At 36.0% G+C, this 20,805-nt stretch overlaps 1 protein-coding gene across 1 annotated transcript in view; it reads left to right on the top strand.

Annotated features, from left to right (window-relative positions):
* Positions 1-20,805, top strand: part of LOC150106591 (WD repeat-containing protein 82-like) — a 228,974-nt gene that overhangs the window by 95,601 nt on the left and 112,568 nt on the right. The gene's annotated exons all lie outside the window — the stretch shown is intronic.

Below are 20,805 nucleotides of genomic sequence, written 5' to 3'. Positions count from 1 at the left end.
CTGCTTTTTCATTTGCTATAAAGGTAGTCTATTATTGCTTTTTGTCCTCTTGCACACCATGTATATTTTTATGTTTGTAAAATGTATTCATTATTTTTAAATTATTATATATTGTATAATCAATGAGTCGCCTTCCATTTTTGTTTACTGTTGGTTCTCTAAATTTTTGTATATTATTGTTAATTTTTTCATTCCTATTCTGGCATTAAGATCTCTGGCTATAATTATATGGTCTGTTTTATTTAATTTTTCATATATTCCTTGTAACTCTTTGTAAAAGTAATCATTTTCTTCTTCTTTTCCTCCTTCAGGGGCATACACTCCAACAACTGTTAAATTTTCTTTATTTAATTTTAATCGAACTTCTAATATTCTTTTGCATGTATTTGTTTGTCCACTCCACTATATATGATATTGTAGTTAGCTGTTTCTTTTTTGTTTCTGTAAGAACTGCAATTTCTATATTTTCATCATTTAAAATTTTATCTAATTCTTCTTCTTTATGTGCTATGCTTCTAATGTTCCATGTAGCATATTTCACCACGTTTTTCTTTTTCCAAAGTTTCTTAACTTTTTCCAGTTTTCAGTTGTTTCCAATGTTTTTTGTCCGGTTTGGATTTCGTTGAGACTTGAAGGTAATATATGTTTCCCTATGTCAAGTGACTAGCATTACGATAGGTATTTAACTATTATGAGCTATCTTACTCATCTGTCTAGCTGCTTGAAAATAAGCATTTATTCTAGCCTGCCTCAAAATTGAGATAAGAGCCAGCCATTAATCTGCTGTTTCATTGTCTTCACTTCAAGTGCTCCTGAAAGTAATGAAATGGTCATTGTCATCAACTAGTTCGCTACTATCTGGAGCTCACCAAATAATTAGTGATGACTGATATGGATTCTGTCGCTCTCATTTCATAAGCAAATCTCCTTAATCACCTTTGGACACAATTCACAGAAAAGTTTGGAAACTCACATGGTCACATTTGATTGAGGCCTTCTTAGCAAGTTACCATTTTATGGTCCCCCTCCTGCCTTTTGTGTCTGGATTTCCAGCTTTCATCTCTGATTGTTCATTATGTGTTATGGTGGATGATTTTTTCTCACAAAATTTCTTTATCAATGCTAGATGTCCCCACCCTTTTATCGCACACTTCCTCCTGTACATCATTTTTTCTCACTATTCTCAGATCATATCCATATTTTGATGATGACAGTACATCATTTCTCTTTTTCATTCAAGAAACCTTGTAGTACTCAAGTGATTCAGCTTCAAGATTTTCCATAACCAATGTCTTAAAAACTGATCTTAACATTCTCAGGTTGGATGAAGATAATCTAGTGAATTTGGATACACTATCAAAGCACAATAATTCTGTCTTATCTCAAAAAGAAAGATTTTACTTCACTGCCTCTCACTTTTGATAATATTCAGATCTTAACATAATAAATAATCAGGTTTTAATAACTGAGACATTTTTTTATTAACAGTAGATGTATTTCGCTGACATGTTTTGCTGTCTTTGTAGCTGACAACATATTCAGGAAGTTATTTTACATAAGAAACAGACAACAAAAAATCAAGTGTTTCCTGCCATTATGTCTATGAATTGAAAAGATTGGAATGATAGTTTAATCACGTGTATCATCACTGCACATAATATATGTGTAGTCTCTACATTGCTGTGTAAACTCTGTATGTGATTGCTGACATATGAGAGGTCTTGAATGTTACACACATTAATTAACGATTTCCAAATGTCATGGAGGATCAGTCACTGGTTTCTATTTAGTGTGCCTTTTGAGTGTATGACCTTGGAAGACGACTTGAACAATATGTCAACATAATTCTCTTCTAGCTAAGACATGGTGGATACTTGCCAATTTACTGTGTGACATTCTTTGAGGATGTGTGCTGCAAGTCAACTTTATTTTTCTCCTTTTGTATTCAACATTGCTCACGTTCTTTTTTTGTACAGATTCTGAAACCTCTCCCAGTTGACCTATGTACATTTTCCCACAAGAACACGGAATCTAATACTCCAGGATGTTTATAAAATGAAACCTTGTCTTCAGGGAAATGTAGGAAACTTTGCAAGATGTTAACTGATTTGAAGGCTGTTCTGATATGGACTGATTTTAAATACTTGGGCTATTTTTCTTGATGCTTTTGTAAACATATGATAAGGATGCTGTGCTTTTGTAATTCATTTTTGGGTTATCATGAGATGGCTCATCAGAAAATAAGTTTCTTTAGTACTTTTTTGAGTAGCCATTTTGGAGGAACTGATTAAATAGGATTTGAAGTTCTTTTCTTTTAATTTCGTTATTTTTGAGTATAATTAAAGCTCTATTTTTTAAAAGTTTTGTTGTACCTAATTTTTGTTGAGGATGATGGAACAAGCTTGCCTGTAGATATCTGCCCGTGTGGTTTACTTTCCTGTAAACGTCTAATGATAATCCTCCAGTGATGTTTTTGTTGATAAAGATGTTTAAGAATAGTAATTTCCCATACTTTTCTACTGTTAATGTGAATTTGATTTTCAGATGGTGATTATTCAGGAAATGCACAAAATCTTGGAGATCTTTCCAAATAATAAAGATATCAACATATCTCCAACAGACATGTGGTTCTAAGGTTGGCTATGTTATAGCTGCTCCCTCATTTTTCCATGTATAAATTAGCAATAAGAGATGATAAAGTGAGCACATCCTCAAAGAATGTCACATGGTAAATTGACAAGCATCCTCCATGCCTTACTTAGAAGAGAATTGCTTCGACAGATTGTTCAATGAGCCTTAAATTCAAATGTCATATGCTCAAAAAGCACACTAAAAGAAACCAAGGACTGATCCATCATGGTATTTGGAAATCATTAATTAATATGTGTAATAGGAGAAGACATTCAAATCTTCTCCTATGCCAACACTCACATATAGAGTTTACATAACAATGTAGAGGCTGCACATAATATGCCGAATGATACACATGATTAAACTATCATTCCAATCTTTTTCAATTTATAGACAACAGCTGTTCGGAAATATTTTGATGTTTTGTTGTTTTTTACTTATGTTAAGTAACTTCCTAAAGATGCTGTCAGCCATAGACAGCAAAAGATGTCAGAGAAATATGTCTAGTATTAATAAAAATGTTTGAGTTAAAACCTGGTTATCTATTCTTAGTAAATTATATGAAAGAATCAGATCTGTCAGGTGTTTTTTTTTTTTTTTTTTTTTTTGCGGAGGGACTCACATCTAGCTGTACCTGGTGTGCAAAAACATCACATTTTCATAGCTTCTTTATCCTCCAAAAAAAGCTCTTGCACAGCTAACACTTTGTAAACCTTAAATTTTTATTCTTTATTTTAACTGCAGTGACACTCTGCATTTGAGTTTACTCTGAAGTCATGGTGGTGTTTCAGAGTTGAAAAAAAAGGTGAGGATATGTAGTGAGAGGAGCAATCTAGTATTTTTTTTTTTCTAGGCATAATTTGGCAGAATACATGGCAATAGAATTATGTGCTATCTTATCAGAAAGTCTCCCAGTGTGTTGACATCAGGTTTGCTCTTGTGCACTATCCTGCAACATGTTTGCAGCATTTTACTGCTGTACCTTCAAAAATAGGAGACGTTTTGAGTCTCTATATTAGTTTGTTTAGCATGCCCTTAAAGATTGTCTCTTATATTGCATGTTTGAAGGAGGGACAAAAATAAGAACCTGTGATTTGGGGGTCATGGCATCAGCCACTTGAAGCATCCAGTAAGCAAACTGGTGGTATTTTGGGCATTGATGGTCTGTCCACCACCTAGTATCTGAAAATGTGTTTCCTTGTGACTACAGACAGTTTCTGACTTACTCAAAAGACAGGCACAGTGTCATTTGTGATTTTGTTTTTATCAGTTGTGTACTTAAGTCTGTCCTATTTTTTGGTTCACTAGATACCTCATATGTTAATCTGCAGTAATAATCTATGATGAGGATGATTTGCAGCAAAGAAATAGGAAGGAATCCTGTGTGTTTTTGAAATTGGCTTCATGCTGACAATAACTATGCAGATTTGTTAATACAAGATGTTCTGATATTTTTCTTGCAAATGTTTCTATTAGGAATGATGGAAACTGATATATCATATATAATTTTTATTCTTTAAAGCACCAAATAATTAGATCATGCAGTTCTTGGATAAGTTTTCAGGTGATTGGGGGAGGGGAGAATAATTTGAGTTTTTTTTTTTTTTTTTCCTAGAAAGATTTGGTATGATGGATACAGTTATAAGAGAATGCCTGTGAAACATTTTAAGTACAATTTATTTTGTTATGTGCTATCCATTTGTTTCTGACTCTTGGTGATCATGTGAACAAAGAGTCTCCATCTCTCTCTCTTGTCTTCTTTCAGCAGTTGTAAATTCAAGTTGGTAAGTTCCTTTATGTTGTCCATCCAACTCTTGTAGTCTTCATCTCCCTCTCATGCCCTCAATCTTCTCCAGCATAACTGCCTTTTCCAATGATTCATTCTGCTCTCATAATATACTCAAAGTACATTAACTTCGTTTTAGCAGTCATTGCCTATAAGGAGCATTCTTCCTTTATATTCTATAAAACCTTATTAGTAATTCTTTGCAGTGTTTGATTAATGTTTGACTAACATGTCCATCTTTTATATTTTTTTCAGGTTTAACATAGCTTTTTTTTTTACCCCATAGCTATCCTTCTTTTAATTTCATCTTCACATTGACCATCATGAACTCTAGTAAATCATAACTTTCAGCCACCCCTATTTAGTTCCTTAGTTTCTGCTCTGAGGGGTTGTGTCAAATTATTTTTTCTGCCACCAATCTTAATTCCTTCTGAACATTTGTCTGAGTCAGCCATTCTCATGATATATTCAGTATAAATATTAAAAGATTGGGCAGTATATAACACTGTCACACTCCTTTTTCCACTGAAACACCATTTATCTAAAGAGTCTTTTTACCAAAACTTCTGGGTTATCATACAGTTTTCTGATCAAGAGAATTAGATGCTCATGTATTCCCATTTGCTCTCATGACATTCCACAGTCTGTTTCTCTCCACACAGTCAAAAGTTTTATATAATCAATAAAGAGATGAATACTTCCTTTTGAAATTCTTTTGTTCTTTCTGTAATCCATTGCATGTTTGCTGTTTGGTACCTATATTCTTTTTCAGGAAGTAAAGAAATATACTACAGGTCGTACTGCTTCCGAAAGTAGCGGTATATTAGTTCGCTGTTTACTATGGTAGCGGTCATCGGAGACCATGCGATGGATAATTGCATTTTCCAAAAATAAGTTCTCTGTAACAATTTAATGGTATGAAACATATAATTGTAGCATTGGCAAGTAAGGAAGTAGTAAAATAATTATATACAAAATACCACACAATGTGATAACGTAAAAAATTTAAGGAACTATTTTATGCAGCGTAAGCCTATAGTATGAATGGTAAGAAAAGCCCAAAATGTAGTCCACTACTTCTAAGATAAACTGAAAGAGAGTATAGTTCCTGTATGTCTCCTTAAGCCTGCCTGTTCTGCAGGCATTTCTCTATTCACATATGGTTTCAGTCCCCCTTTTGGATCATTTTTAGCATAACTCTACTTCCATGTGAAATTAAAACACTAGTTTTGGAATTCTAATCTCTAGGCTAGTATCTTTTCTTCCATATCTGTTGGCAGATTTCATTTAATGTATTCACTACTTATCCCCATCTGCTCTCAATTCCACTGACATTTCATCAACTCTAAAAGCTTTTCCTTTTGGCATTTGTTCTATTGCCTATATCACTTCACATTTCATTATCCTAGGTCCCCTTATGAAATTCTCTCCTTTCAAATTCTCCTTCAATATTAATATCTCTCTTGTAGAAATCCTCTACATACTCTTTCCATCTTTTTTTCGCTTCTTCCATCAAGCTTTCTCCTGAATTACTTTTTATCACTCCTAATCTGGTGATAAACTTTGCTATAACTTCATTTATCTTTCTAAACAGATCTCTTGAGCCTCCGTAGCTCAGTTGGTATAGACAAAGTTCTTTGGTCGGAAAGACCTGGGTTCGATTCCCGTCTATGATGTGACAAACCTTTATCTGGTCTCTTTCAACTAAAGGTGAGTTCCGGGAGGTAAAAGGTTTTTCCTCCCAGAAACTTGGGTTTTTTTTCTTAGCTCTTAATTTCAATTTGTCTTCAGCTAGTTTTTTCTTATGATCCGTTCCACAGTCTGCACTAGATTGGTGTGGTTAGCCAAGTGATTAGTATATCTGCTCTCAAAGTATCTGCCATGTGGGCATGGATGTTTATCATGTCTTTAGGAAGGAGATGAATTTCATTGTTGAAAGTTTTTTCACATGGTTATACTATAAACTAAAGATGCCAAAAAATTGTATTCTTGGTTTCATCCTTTATCCAAGTGTAAGCAAACAATGCATGTGAAGTAATTTCATGAGTAGGCTACTTGTATATAGAGGCTAATGGCTTTACGTCGATTGCCTTAGTATCACATAATGCAATGCACATATCCTTACAGATATATAATGCTATGCATTATGAGAAGGAGCACTACACAGACCAATTTTGACCTTTATTGAGGTATGTTTAAGTGCAGAAATACCTCTCCCAAAACTCTTGCGATCTCTCAGATTACCCAACAGTGAGTGACCCGAAGGATCATTTAACTCAGCGGTAATTCTACTAACCCCACCACTGAACAGAGCTGCTCATATCTCAGGGAAAGCAACCACTTCTGCTCAGAAGCATATCAGTGGTGCCAGACTCAGAAGTGATACCAAATTTAAAGTAATGCAGAAGTCATATTTCCATATACAGGCACTCAAAAGGTGTCACACCTTATTACTAAAATACTCTGAATTAGAGATGTTGAAAGTTTTTCACGTGGTTATACTATAAATTAAAGATGCCAAGAAATTATATTCTTGGTTTCATCCTTTATCCAAGTGTAAGCAAACAAAGTTTGCAAATGAAGTAATTTCGTGACTGCTTGTATAAAAAGGCCAGTGACTTCATATCACTTGTCTTAGTATCCCATACCAGTTTCAACCTAAATAAAGGTCAAAATTGGTCTGGGTTGTAGCCCTTCCCGTAATGCATAGCATTTATTCATGTCCATGAGGATATTGGCATTGCATTATGGGATATTAAAGCAATTGTTGTGAGTTCCTTAGTCTCTATATACAAGTAGCCCAGTTATGAAATACCTTCACAGAAATACCAAGTATACACTTGGATAAAGGATGAAACCAAGAATATAATTTCTTGGCATCTCTAATTTATTGATGAATTTCATTGCCTGGTGTGAGACCACTACCCTGCTTATTGGAGACCTGAAGTGGATTGAAAAAGTAATGTTTAGTCTCTATAGCAGGTTTTCCAGTATATGTAAAAAATAAAAAATTATAAAAAAAAAAAAATCCATAGGCTTCTCACAATATTAATGTACTATTGGCCTTTAGAACCTTTTGTGAGTGGGAATCACATATAAAAAAAATAATAATAGGGTTTTTGCTGTTGGATGAAGTCCATGTGTACAATCTTATTTTATGTTGATGAAAGCAAGTGTTTTCATAAACAAACTGTTCTCGACACAAGATGCCAATATCCTTTCTCCTGCTTCATTCTTCAGTCCTAAACAAAATTTTCCATTGATGCCTCATTCTTGTTCTTCCACTTTTGCATTACAATCGCCTTATATCAGTAGAAAACCCGTCTTATCAATACTGTACACTGCTTATTGCAATCTGCCATAAAATTCTTCTCTGTGGATGCATACACCTGTATGAATGTAACATTCATAGAGGTGTATGCATTTATTCTGATTAGGATTATTCCATCAGATACCAGATTGTAACCTAAAATGTATTTTCCATATTCTCTCCTATGAATGTTACTCCATTTCTTCTAAGATTTTCATGTCCAGAGTAATAAATTATAAAATCCTCAGTATCAAAGTGTCCCATTCTTGTCCATCTTAGTTCATTTATTTCTTAAAAGTTTGAGTTCTCATTTCTTTCTTTACCATTTCCATTTTTCTTAATACGTGCTTCTTACATTTCGTGTTCCTATTTTTATGTAAATTGGTAAAGCAGAGGCATCTTCTTCTTTTGAAATCAACTATCAGAAATTGCTTCCAAAAGGCTTTGATCCAGCTTCATCAATTTTATTAATTTCCTTGGAAGTTCCTTTCTGCTCTTCTCAATAGCCATTTCGATGTCATTTTGAAGTGTCCCATCTTCCAGCACCTTATTACAATAACGTAAGACCTTGTTTATGATTTTCTTGGCAAAATATATTCAGAATTGGTTTGCCATTGCCTTCTTTGTTCTGTTCAGTCTGTTTGGCAAGCGGATACTTGGGAAAGAAGGCAGACTCTCCCTGCAGGAGATTTTTTTATTTTTTATTTTTTTTTATTTTTTTTATTTTTTTAAGTACAATAAGTAGAATTCACTGTAGCCCCTGAATACCATAATAGTATGGGGGGGGGGGGCAAGAAGGAAAGAAGAGTAGTGGCCAGTTTGCAGATAATATAACCAATGTATATTATATGAAATAAGGCATGATCTAGCATCAGGTATTTCAGGTTTGCCGCTCCCATACTCACTAAAGTAGGCCTTTGAGGCCTACTTTAGTGAGTATGGTAGTAGAATAAAAATGTGCTTTACTACTAATGCTGCTTCGTTACAGTTCATCCATTCACCACTCGCTGTTTTTTTATTATTATTTTTAAATTTTATCCCCTAACAGTTATTCTGATGTCACTCTTGTCATTCTTAGGCTTATTTCAAATCAGTTTTATAGGGATTCAGACACCTCAAAACTTTGAATAAGCTTTTCCAAATAACAGATTGATTTGTTTTGTGGCATAAACATATTTATATACAAATATAATTACAAGTGAGAAAATATAAAGTTAATGACCTTGTGAACTTAAATACAGACGGTTCCCTCACTTACATAAGGGTTATGTTCTGCAAACTTTATGTAACTTGAATTTCATGCAAGTTGGACTTAACTCTTCATCCCTTCATTGTTTACGTATTTACATATGTGTGTGAGGTAATGTACAGCCATAAAATGACTTTCCTTCTTTGGAGGCATTTGTAGCTAAAACCAATAAATGGAATGAGACCAAATTTTATATCGAGACTTTTGAAGGCATGGGTAGATGATTTCTGCGAAAAAAAAAATTTAGTACCAAAAGTCGCCGATAGGAGAAATTTTGGTGCTGGTGGAGCCGAAAACAAGCGGATAATTACATTAAAGGCAGATAAAGTGGAATAATAACATTTTGATGGTGTAAGCAACAGCCGCATCACTCATTCCAGCTGGACATGTGCCATGTTACAATGATAATAATAATAATTAAACTAAAACAACAACTTGCGAGCGACACATTAATGTAGTGATTGGACTCACAGGAAATAATGTTTTATTCATCAGAATCAAGGTCTCCTGGACCACATACAGGATTTTCAATGTGCTGACCTTTCTTGTGTACAACAAATTGCATCCGGTGTGCGACATGCTCTACAGCTGAGTGTAAGGAGTCGGATTGGATGTTCATAACAGCCCATTTTATGTTCTCTTTCAAGACATGCAAGTTGGGAACGCCACCAACATACACAACTGATTTCAAATACCCCCATAGCCAAAAGTCACATGGAGTGATGTCTGGGGATTGAGGTGGCCATGCCGTCGGAAAGAACTAACTGATAACCCTCTTATTACTCATGGCGTAAAAGGCACTGTACTGAACGTTCAATGTGTGGCCATGCTCCATCCTGCATAAAAATTATGGAGTCCAAACATTGTCTTTGCTGCAATGGGAATGACAAAATTTTCCAATAATGGAGCTGGTTACAGGACCTGTAGGGTTAATAAGCTCAAAAAAGTATGGTCTTATTATGAAATCAGCTGTGAAGCCACACCACATGGTTACTTTTGGAGAATGCAGTGGTACTTGCTGGATCGCTTTGGGATGTTCAGATGCCCAAATTTTGCAGCTGTGAGTGTTGACCGACCCATTCAGATAAAAATGAGCCTCATCACCCAACACGATTCTCCAAGGCCAGTCATTGTCGACCTCCATTTGGGCAAGAAACGTTAGCGCAAAGGTCATGCGCTTATCATAATCTGCGGTAGTTAGTACCTGCACACGACTGAATTTATGCGGATAGAAGTGAAGCATTTTCCATAAGATTTTCCAGACTGTACCATAAGCCATATCAAGTTTGTGAGCTATGACACGAGTGCTTGGACCAGTACTGGTCCCTGTGTCGTCGAACACCGCAGTAGCAACATCTGTTACTGTCTCTTCTTACACTGCTTTCCATCTTCTGCCAGGTCTAACTCCTAGTGATCCAGTTTCTTCAAACTTCTTAATCATAGCTCTCAGTGCTACAGCTGACATAGGACCTGTATGCAGGTTTATGACACCTTCTAAATTCCCGAAGGGCTACTATGGCATTGCACTGTTTAAGGTAATACAACTTAATAAGTAAAGCATGCTGAGGCAAGGTAGGACACATATTGAGCACAATTAGTCAGTCATTTGAATAACTGCCTGAACGTTCTCAATCCCATTTTAAGTGGAATTGGTGGCGCTGCTGCTGTCATGTACGCACAGTAAAATTTCCATAATCCTTTTTACCTGCGTTTACTGCAAATATTTTACTGCTTTCGGCTCTGCCAGCACCAAAATTTCCCCTATCAGCGATTTTTGGTACTAAATCTTTTTTTCGCTGAAATCATCTCCCCATGCCTTCAAAAGGCTCATTCCATTTTATTGGTTTTAGCTACAGATGCCTCCAAAGAGGGAAAGTTATTTTATGGCCACCCTGTATTAACATTTTATGTTCTAAAGGCTATTTCTATTAGTTTAATTCACAGGGGGTGCACACAAATTAGATTTCAGTATCCAATTATTAATGCAAAGTAATATAATACAAATTCCAACTCAACATTTAGAAGAAGAACAAATCCAATGTCAGAATTAATGGTAGGAACTTAACATAAGGAATATTAATTGAAAGAAATTTAACTTGCAGAAGAACTGAAAAAGTAACATGTAGACAGTTGGCATTACTGGGACAAAGAAGACAAAAATAGGTGAGATCGTACTAGTATAGGATGTTATATTTGGGCAACAATCACCCAGGAAAGGACGAAATAGTGACAGCATTCAACATCAAACATTAAGACAAACTTTTTTATTGGAAGGCATTCTCAAGCAGAGTTATGTAGACAAACTTCAAAAAAGAACGATGAAACTTATTTATGCCTGTGATCCCACAAAAGGTTCTTCTAAAGAAGAAATGCAGGATTTTTTTGAGTCATTAGAACAGGCAGCTGACATAAAGAAAATGGAAAAAGTGGTACTTGTTTGAAATCTAAACAGCAAAGAAGGAAATGAATCAAACAAGGCATTTAGAAATGTTTTGGGAAAAATTCGGAGAAAAAGCAAAGCTAATAATAATGTTAGGTACCTGCTAGATTGCTGCTCAGAATATGGTGTAGTCATTACTAACACCATGCTCTAACATAAAATACGTGTGTAGAGGCTTAAGTGCTGTGAGGACATCGTGTTGGAGGCTTAATGGATTTTTTACAACACTCAAAAAGAATTAAAATAGAATTTAATACTTCCTATATGAACATTATCCTCCGCGATCGCACTACTTACATCCCGCTAGAACACGACCCCACAAAAACACAAGTTAAGAAACTAAAAATCTTACTCAAAAAAGTATCTTCCTGGCCCCCTGACGTCACGAAAAAACTTAAACCTTTCTGCTCCCGTCCCCCCGAATATACGGTTTACCAAAAAACCCACAAACCCAATTCCCCACTCAGGCCTATAGTAGATGCCACCAATGCACCTTGCTATAGACTATCTAAACAGCTGGCCAACTCTCTGATCCCCCTCACCGGAGGGTCCCCTTCCTATATAAAAAACTCGACCCACTTTAAAGCCCTCACAGAAAATTTAACCTTGAATAAGACAGACATATTGGTAAGCTTTGATATCTCCTCTTTGTTTACCAATATTCCCTTAATTGACACCTTATCTCTCTTAGAAAACGTTTTTCTCTCTGTCATCTTAGATCTCTTTTCCTTTGCCATTAACTCTGGGTATTTCTCTTGGAACAACAAAATCTACAAGCAGATAGAGGGAACTGCCATGGGTTCCTCCCTCTCACCCCCCCTTGCCAATTTCTATATGGAAGATTTCGAAAAACGAGCCATAGACTCAGCCCCACTCAAACCTTCTATCTGACTAAGATATGTAGATGATGTGTTCTCTATTTGGCCTCATGGCCCAGACACGTTAGACTCCTTCCTCAGTCATCTCAATAGTCTACATCCAAGAATCCAGTTCACTATGGAAAAGGAAAAGAACAATTGTTTACCCTTCCTAGACACCTTAGTCACACGCCTGCCTAATGATACACTTACCTTCACCGTATACAGAAAACCCACACACACACAGGCAGATACATCCACAAACTCTCCCACCGCCACCCCTCTCAACAATATGGCATTATTAAAACTCTTACCAAGAGAGCCCACAATCTTTGTTCCAGTGGAACCGCCCTCACTACTGAGCTTAACCACATACACAGCACTTTCCTCTCCAATGGCAACAGCGATCACAGTATCAAAAAAATAATCAACTCCTCCCCCATTCCCCGTCCTTCTCGTCAACAAGATTTTAAAAATGCCATCACCATACCCTACATCTGTGGCACATCCGAAAAAATAGCCAAGATACTAAAACAGTACAACCTACACACAGCATATAAGCCCCACCGCAAACTTGCTACCCTTATCCGTTCTACGAAAGATCAGCTCCCTCCTCTCTCTGCCTGGAGTTTACAAAGTACCCTGTTCCTGTAAGCTGGCATACTTTGGACAGACAGGCAGATCAGCATCCATCCGTCTAGAGGAACACAATTCTTACATCTTCAAACACAACTATGGCCATTCAGGCTTGACTGACCATGTTTTGGACACCACCCACAGGGTATCATGGAAGAAAACCACCATGCTCCACCACAGAAAATTCAAGAAAGAGAGACTTTTCTTAGAAGCAGCAGCAGCTCTCAAAAACCAACCAAATCTCAATAAATACGGTTGCATTAAGCTTCCGAAGATTTGGGAAACACTCATCACAAGAGTTCCCACCTTACATTCCAGGCCACCTACTACTGCCCTTAGAGGGTGCTCTACCTAGATAGGACTTTAGTGTCACCCACGTGGGTGGGCTTAGTATTGTTTGTTATTTGTGTATATGTTACATTAATTGTTTTTGTAATCCCCGTAGATGTCCTAGTGACTAGGACGAAATATAGGAAGTATTAAATTCTATTTTAATTCTTTTTGAGTGTTGTAAAAAATCCATTAAGCCTCCAACATGATGAGGCTCTAACATAAAGATGTGCACAAGTTCATGTGGAGAGAGAAAACACAAGAAATAAGAAAAGCCTCTTTGACTATGCTATTGTCGATAGCGGTACGATATCTTCACACTAATTCATGATGCAAGAGTATACAGAGAATCTGAATTTAGAAGTGATCATCATTTAGTTTTAAGTAGTCTACAAATGAACATTACTCAGTATCAATGTATTAATGTCAGTACAAACATTATTCAGGGAAAAATGAAACAATTCGAAAACAAGAGCCAAACCATGGCATCCCAGTGGCGAAATGTGAAGAAAACATTGTTTAACTGAACTAGGGAGTATGGTGAAGTTGACTTGAAGGATAGAAAAGTAAGAACACCATGGTAGACAGAAGAAGTTAAAAAAGCAATCCTGGAAAAGAAGAAAGCATAGCAAAAGTTCCTTTCAAATAAGTCAGCAGACCCTAAAAGAATAGATAAAAATGGACATCTAGAATACAGATATTCTAGATGTACTGTGTAATTACTTAGAAAAGCTGTTAAATGAAACAAGTAGTGATAGAACAATAGTAGAAAATATTCAAGAAGAATGCAAAGAGGAGTACATATCAATACATGAGATAGAAAAAGCTATCAAAACCTGAAATGTGGAAAGGTACATAATATGGAGGCATAAAATTTTTCCAGTGGTTGCACTGCAAAATTTGGAGAAAAACAAACTGGATTCAGGAAGAATAGAGGTTGTTGGGATCACACTTTCACTTTAAGGCAAATACTTGAGAAATCATGGGAATGCGACAAGGATGTGTACTTGAGTTTTGTTGATCTGGAAAAGGCATAAGACAAGGGGTATCCAGAGAAAAACTTTTCAAAACACTACAATTATATGAGATAAATGTAGGTCTGCAGTTAGAATTGAAGGAAGTACAAGAAGGTATGAGGGTGGTCTGAAAAGGTCTCGACCTAACAATGAAAAAACAAATTTATAATTTCAAAATTATTTTATTTTTCAACATAATCTCCCTTAAGACTAATACATTTATTCCAGTGATGCTCCAGCGGCATTATATCGTCCATGTAGTGATTCTCAGTAAAATCTGCAATCACCTCTTGATTCGAAAAAAAAAACGCTGACCAGCGAGGAAGAGATAGAAGTCAGAGGTTACCAAATCTGGGGGAATAGGGTAGATGTTCCAACAATTCATAGTGCAGATCCCTTAATTTTCCCGTTGTTAAAACATCTTTGTATGCAGGTGCATTGTCCTGATGAAAGATGATTTTTTTTATTCTGCAAATTGGGTCTTTTCTCATGAATTTTTTCGTCTAGTCTGGTTAAAATATCAGAATAATATTCCCCGGTTATTGTTTTACTCTTTTCAAGATAATTAATAAACAAAATGCTTTTAGCATCCCAAAACACCGATGCCATGACCTTTCCTGCTGATGAAACTGACTTTGTCTTCTTTGGCACTGAACACCGGCTTCTATACACTGTTTTGACTGTTGTTTGGATTCTGGTGTGTAATGGTGAATCCAATTCTCATCCATAGTAATAAATCGATGTACAAAATCACTTTTATTCTTGTTAAAACACTTCAATCACTCTTCAAAGATTTTCATGCAAGTGCATTTTTGATCTGCTGTGAACAAGCATGGCACCCATCTTGTGCAAATCTTTTTCATATGCAATTCTTCATGCAAAATATATCCTACACATTCTTTTGAAATCCCTATGGTCTCAGCAATTTAACAGACTTTGACTCGGCAATCATCTATTACCATATCGTGCACTTTTGGACTTCCTTCATGTGGATCATCTTCAAGGCAGTCCGCTTGGTTAGCCTAGTGGCTATGCGCTATGAAGGAGTGTCCTAGGTTCGATTACCATCGACGATGTGAAGAGCTTAAGGATCATCCTCAGCCATAGCCAAGTTAGCTGGTCTTGGGTATGGACAGTAAGGTTTTCTCCCCAGTTTATCTGGGGTTTTTCATCCCGCAAGCAGGCAAACCGGCCCTGTGAACACACATGGATACAGTCAGGAATACTGAAGACAATCCCTCCAGCCGCTGGTCCATATTCTGGATAAAAATGGGGGGGGGGGATTGAGGTGGTGCCGTACCTCCCTGTAAAAGGGACCCATGGCCTTTGAATCAATATACGAAATGAATGAATGAATGAATCTTCAAGGCTGGTATGGCCACATTTAAACTTGGCAGCCCATTTCTTTATTGTCAAAAACGAAGCAGAAGAGTACCGATAAGCTTTTATGAACTTCGAATGAATTTCTTTTGCTGTTAAACCTTCTTTTACAAAAATTTTATAACTGCACGATACTCAATTTTATCCATTTAAAGGGATACAGACAATACTTTTGCTTCAGACAGCTGTCTAAAACAAACTACTTGATAGAATGACTTGCAATTTTGCATGGATGCTTATGACAGATGTACTAACTTCTATTTTCTATGTTCATGCCAAATTTGCTGATTGTATTGCCATCTATGGTCGAGGCCGAGAACTTTTCAGACCACCCTCGTAGCATGATGTAAAATCAGGTATAAGACAAGGATGCACACTATCTCACTCTTATTCAGTATCTATGTATGGATCGCATAAGGAAACAAAAGTGGCATTAAACCTGATGCTAGAATCAGAGATATCAAACTTAGTTCTTTGTTCTATGCAGAATGATGTTGTATGCTTAAATGCCTGGAGAAGACTTGCACATCCTGTGCAAGTCTTCTCCAGGATTCTGTAACTAAATTGGGTCATAACTGTAACAAATTTGGCATGAACATAGAAAATGTTAGCTGCATTCTCAAACTTATAGAGCAGTTGGTTTTTAACCTGGGCAGTAGCCCCCCCCCCTCCACAGGTGCTGTGAATGCTGGGTGGGGGACAGTAAATGGTTAGGAGCACTGGGGGGGGGGGGGTAAGCGTTATAATACTGCTAATATAATACAAGCAAAAAATTCTGTATTTAATCTAGCATCCCTATTTATATTGTATGCTGGCAATACTATTCAAATTTGTTTGCTACTTATTTTTTAGAATTTTTGCACTGTGGCCCAATTACAGTTAAGTAATTGGGCCACTTTTTGGTCTGCATTTTCTATATTGAAAATAATTAATTTGGGCTATTTTTAGCAGAATCCACTACTTTTATAAGCTTCATATGCTACTTTTCCTAACGCCTATCTGACAATCCTGGTTTGCAATTTACATCTAGCCCATGGTATCGTGTGGCACACTTCGTTGATATTGTGTAGCACTGTAGCCCACTAAAATGTGGGCTACAGTGCTACACAATAATATGAAAAAAGAAAGTGTCATCAATATTCAAGTGAATATTTAAAATATGGAGTTATTCCATATAAATTATGAGCAGTTACCAATGTGCTTAATATGTGAAAAAACTTTCTCGAACAAAGGAATGAAGCCTTCAAGAATCATTGAACATTTAAGAACAAAGCATCCAAATAAAGCAAAAAAGAATGTGGAGTACTTTCGCGTATTAAAAGACTAAATTTAAAAATCATCCTGGACTTAATTGCAAGACTAGATTATTAGCAGTTCCCAAGTCTACAAATGATTTTGTAGACAAATGATGATGATTTAATATTAGATACAGATTTGGATTGTTATTGTTTCTGTCTTCTGACACTGAAAGAAGCTTTGATGGTCAGATTCAAAGACTTTTATGAGCTTAAAATATCTGATTGGGTGATTAATCTATTTCTTTCTGATGCCACTTCTATTCATCCAAATTTGTATGAAGAATTTATTGACTTAAAAAATGATTTTGAAGCTCAAATACAATTTCAGCAGAGTGGGTATGAAAGATTCTGGCGAAACATGCAATGCAAGTATCCTCCTCAGCTTTCACAAGAAATAAAATTACTGCTCATCGCTTTTCCTCCTTCATACTTAGTCGAGAAAGGATTCAGCGTTCTGTTGCAGTTGTTAGCTAAGCAGCAAAATAGATTGCGAATAAGTGAAAGAGCAGATTTGAGACTTCGTTTGTCGAACATTGAACCTGATATTGAAAAATTAGCAGGCTCAGTGTAGCCATTAATGATTGACTTATTAAATACCATAAGTTTAGATCTTTTTTGAGTAAAAATTAATTTGTATCAAAGTCATTAATTTTAATTAACTATCAGTTTAGGTATGTTGATGGTAATTTAGGTTTACCTAATAATGTATTATAATCAGCTCCGGTGCCTAGTATTTTTCTTGTGTGTGTGATTAATGTTCACCGCCTTTCCAAAAAAAGTTTTTTTTGAATAAAGTGTGAATAAAACGAACAGGAAATGAAATACAAATGAAAACCGCTTTACAGTATAATGTTACCTACGGATTAGTCCCGCTTATACAATTTTTTTTTACACAGAACTCGACAATTAATCATAAGTTGATTTATGATACATCAAAAAATAAAGAACCATTTTAGGTATATTTTCATAAATTTTAATCAATAATTACAGTGATATAATCGGGTCTGGGATACAATTTCAAAATTTATTTGTTCGTTTCTGGGAAAATCTGAAGGGGCCCGAACTGAAGACGATGTGCATTCATAATTATGTGTACCATTCGTTGTTTGTTTAAACTCTTATCTCATATTTTTTGATATCTTTTAGGCACCTTTTCTTCTGAGGCGCTTGTGTATATTATAATCAGGCCCGGCTGGTGGCTGGGCCTGATTATAATTATCTTATTGAGTCATTAACCTACTGTAAAATTGAGCAGGGGACACCAGGTTAAGAACCACTGTTATAGAGGAAGTAAAATATTTCAGCTATTTAGGCACAATTGTTAGTGAACATGGCAAATTAAATATGGAAATAGACAAAAGAATAAGCAAAGCTGATATGGAATAAGCGATAAACAAGCAAAATCCCTAAGCTAGCAGTATACAAAATAGTATTCAAACCAGTGTCATCAATGTAGAATCATTAGAAATGAACCTGACATTGTTAGCATTCAGGAATGTATGAACAGAGCTAATTTAAGGTGATACAATCACTTAAACAGAATGGAGAGAAAAGGTGAGCGAAACAAGTGTGATGCTAAGATGGTAGAGAAAGACCAAGATCTAGGTGGATTAATTCTGTCAGAAGTGTGTTAGAAGACAGAAATATTAGATAATGTAGTGCTGACTAGTAACACTAGTCAATCCTCATCATTCTAACACCATAGACGTTTTCTTAACTAGCTCTCCCTCCAAATACATTATGGATTGTCTGCTCTTCTCTTGGCAACTCAGTCCACAGTCTTATTCAATCTTCTCATACCTTATGGCACTACAATTGTGCTGTGGGAATGACCTCTGGAATTTTTATGCCTCTTTTTCACTGTCAGATTACTACTTTTGCTTTCCTGATCCAAACATTTGCATTGAACTAATGACTGAAATAATCTTTACTGGAATGAGAGCATTCGTGACCCAATCTACTTCAAATCCTAACCCATATCCAAAATGATTCTCAAAAATTGTCAACTTTTGATTCAGCTTACAAAACAGCATAGAACAAGTGTAAAATAGTTATCAACAATTTTAAAGACTTTATAAGAATGAAATGCAATAAATTTGCCTTCTGCTCAACTGCAGTTGAGCCTTCTGGTTCCTCACTAAGGCTGTTGGACAAGTTATGCTCAACTGCCTGCCTTTCTCTGTTCCCACCTCCTCTCTAGCATTCCTATAGTACCATGATAACCTCACTGAAGGAAAAGGCAGACCCCCTGTCATCAGATTTTCCTCCAACTCTTGGACAACCAAGGTAAATCACCTCACAAATTGCCCACTGTAGAAAGTACAGAACCTTGTACTCTCTGCAGTGGGGTTATGTACAGTATAGGGTTGTGTTCTCTCATCCTGTGAGTGAGAGCATAGAACCTTGGGGTAGGATACTCCAGCATCGATAGAGAAATCTGATGAGAGGAAGCCATCCACCATGATGTGCAATCATTCATTCATTGCACATTGTGGTGGATGGCTTCCTCTCATCAGATTTCTCATCTTTCTTTATTTACGAATTAGATTACGAACTTTCTCATCAGTGAGAAAGTTCGTAATCTAATCACAGAGTGCAAGAGGAAGGCCATAAGGTGGTAGCTTGTTGAGGAACCCTCTGCCAGACACAATGGAATGCCTTTGAAATATCGAGAGTGACACCATGTGTTTTTCCAAATCTTTCCATGGCCTTTGTCCAAAGGTAGATGAGATTAGCGAGGTCAGCTGTAGAACGAGAATGGCAACAATCTATATTGATGATTGCTAATTAATTGATGAGCCTCCACGTAGTGAAAAAGCTGGTTGTTAATAATTTTCTCCATCATTTTTGAAATTACTGAGGTGAGAGCAAATGGAAGACAGTTAGATGGCTGACTTATCTCCTTTTGGGGGGGGGGGGGTATAGGCTGGATGTAGGCCTACTTCCATGCTGTTGGGTAGATAACCAGTAAATATGACAACTTATATAAGCAATACAAGATGGGTGTTAATTCTAGAGCACAAGTTTTGAGTGTAGCTGGAGATTGAATACCATCTTTAACAGGAGCCTTATTAGTATAGAGATTAATCTGGAATTTTCCTGATATCCTTCTGAAATTTTTACAGAAGAAGAAACACAAGTTTTTAATGGCATTTCTGACATAGTTTATTAGACATGTATTTACAAGAATAAATAATTTTTTTGGTGACATTCTAGCTTTTTTAAAATATTCATGAAAGCATTTTATACATATTCTTTATAAAAACATTATTATATCGTATCATTATATAGTAACATTTAGATAATTTTATTGGGTGGAAAAAGGTTTTCATTATTCAACTGTCCATTAATAGCTCATTTATAATCAGACAACTAATACACTTTTTGTTTAGCTAATGAATAATAATGAAAACAATTTAACATGAGAAACTCGTTAAACTGTGAAGAGTAGGTCAATGCTCAAACTGGAAAGTTAAGAAGATAATAATGTTATTATTGCAACTCTGGTTTTATTCTAAACTTTAGAAAGAAATTAGAATAAAACCCGAGTTGCAATAATAACATTATCGTTATCATCATCAGACTTCCATGCACTTGAGGGACTCATCGATGAAGGTCCCACTCTCACGCACAGCTCATCATACCTTGATTTAAATGCATTCACTGTCTCTGCATTCATCACATTTTCAAGCAATGTGTACTAATCACTCACTGCAAGCGGAAAAAAAAATCTTTTACTCATTCTCTTGCTCTCATCCTCCTCATATGGCTTTTTATTTCCCCTTGTCTCCAGCCATTCTATGAAAAATTTCATCCACATTAATCTGGTAATTGCCTCTTACCAACTTATGTCTCAATCGTGCCCCTCCTCT

The sequence above is a fragment of the Typopeltis vanoorti genome, chromosome 5 (assembly GCF_054136105.1).
Source record: "Typopeltis vanoorti isolate ZY-2024b chromosome 5, IOZ_Tvanoo_1.0, whole genome shotgun sequence".
NCBI lineage: Eukaryota > Metazoa > Arthropoda > Arachnida > Uropygi > Thelyphonidae > Typopeltis > Typopeltis vanoorti.
Note: the sequence above shows the minus strand (reverse complement) of the source record. Positions and strands in the feature narration are given on the sequence as shown.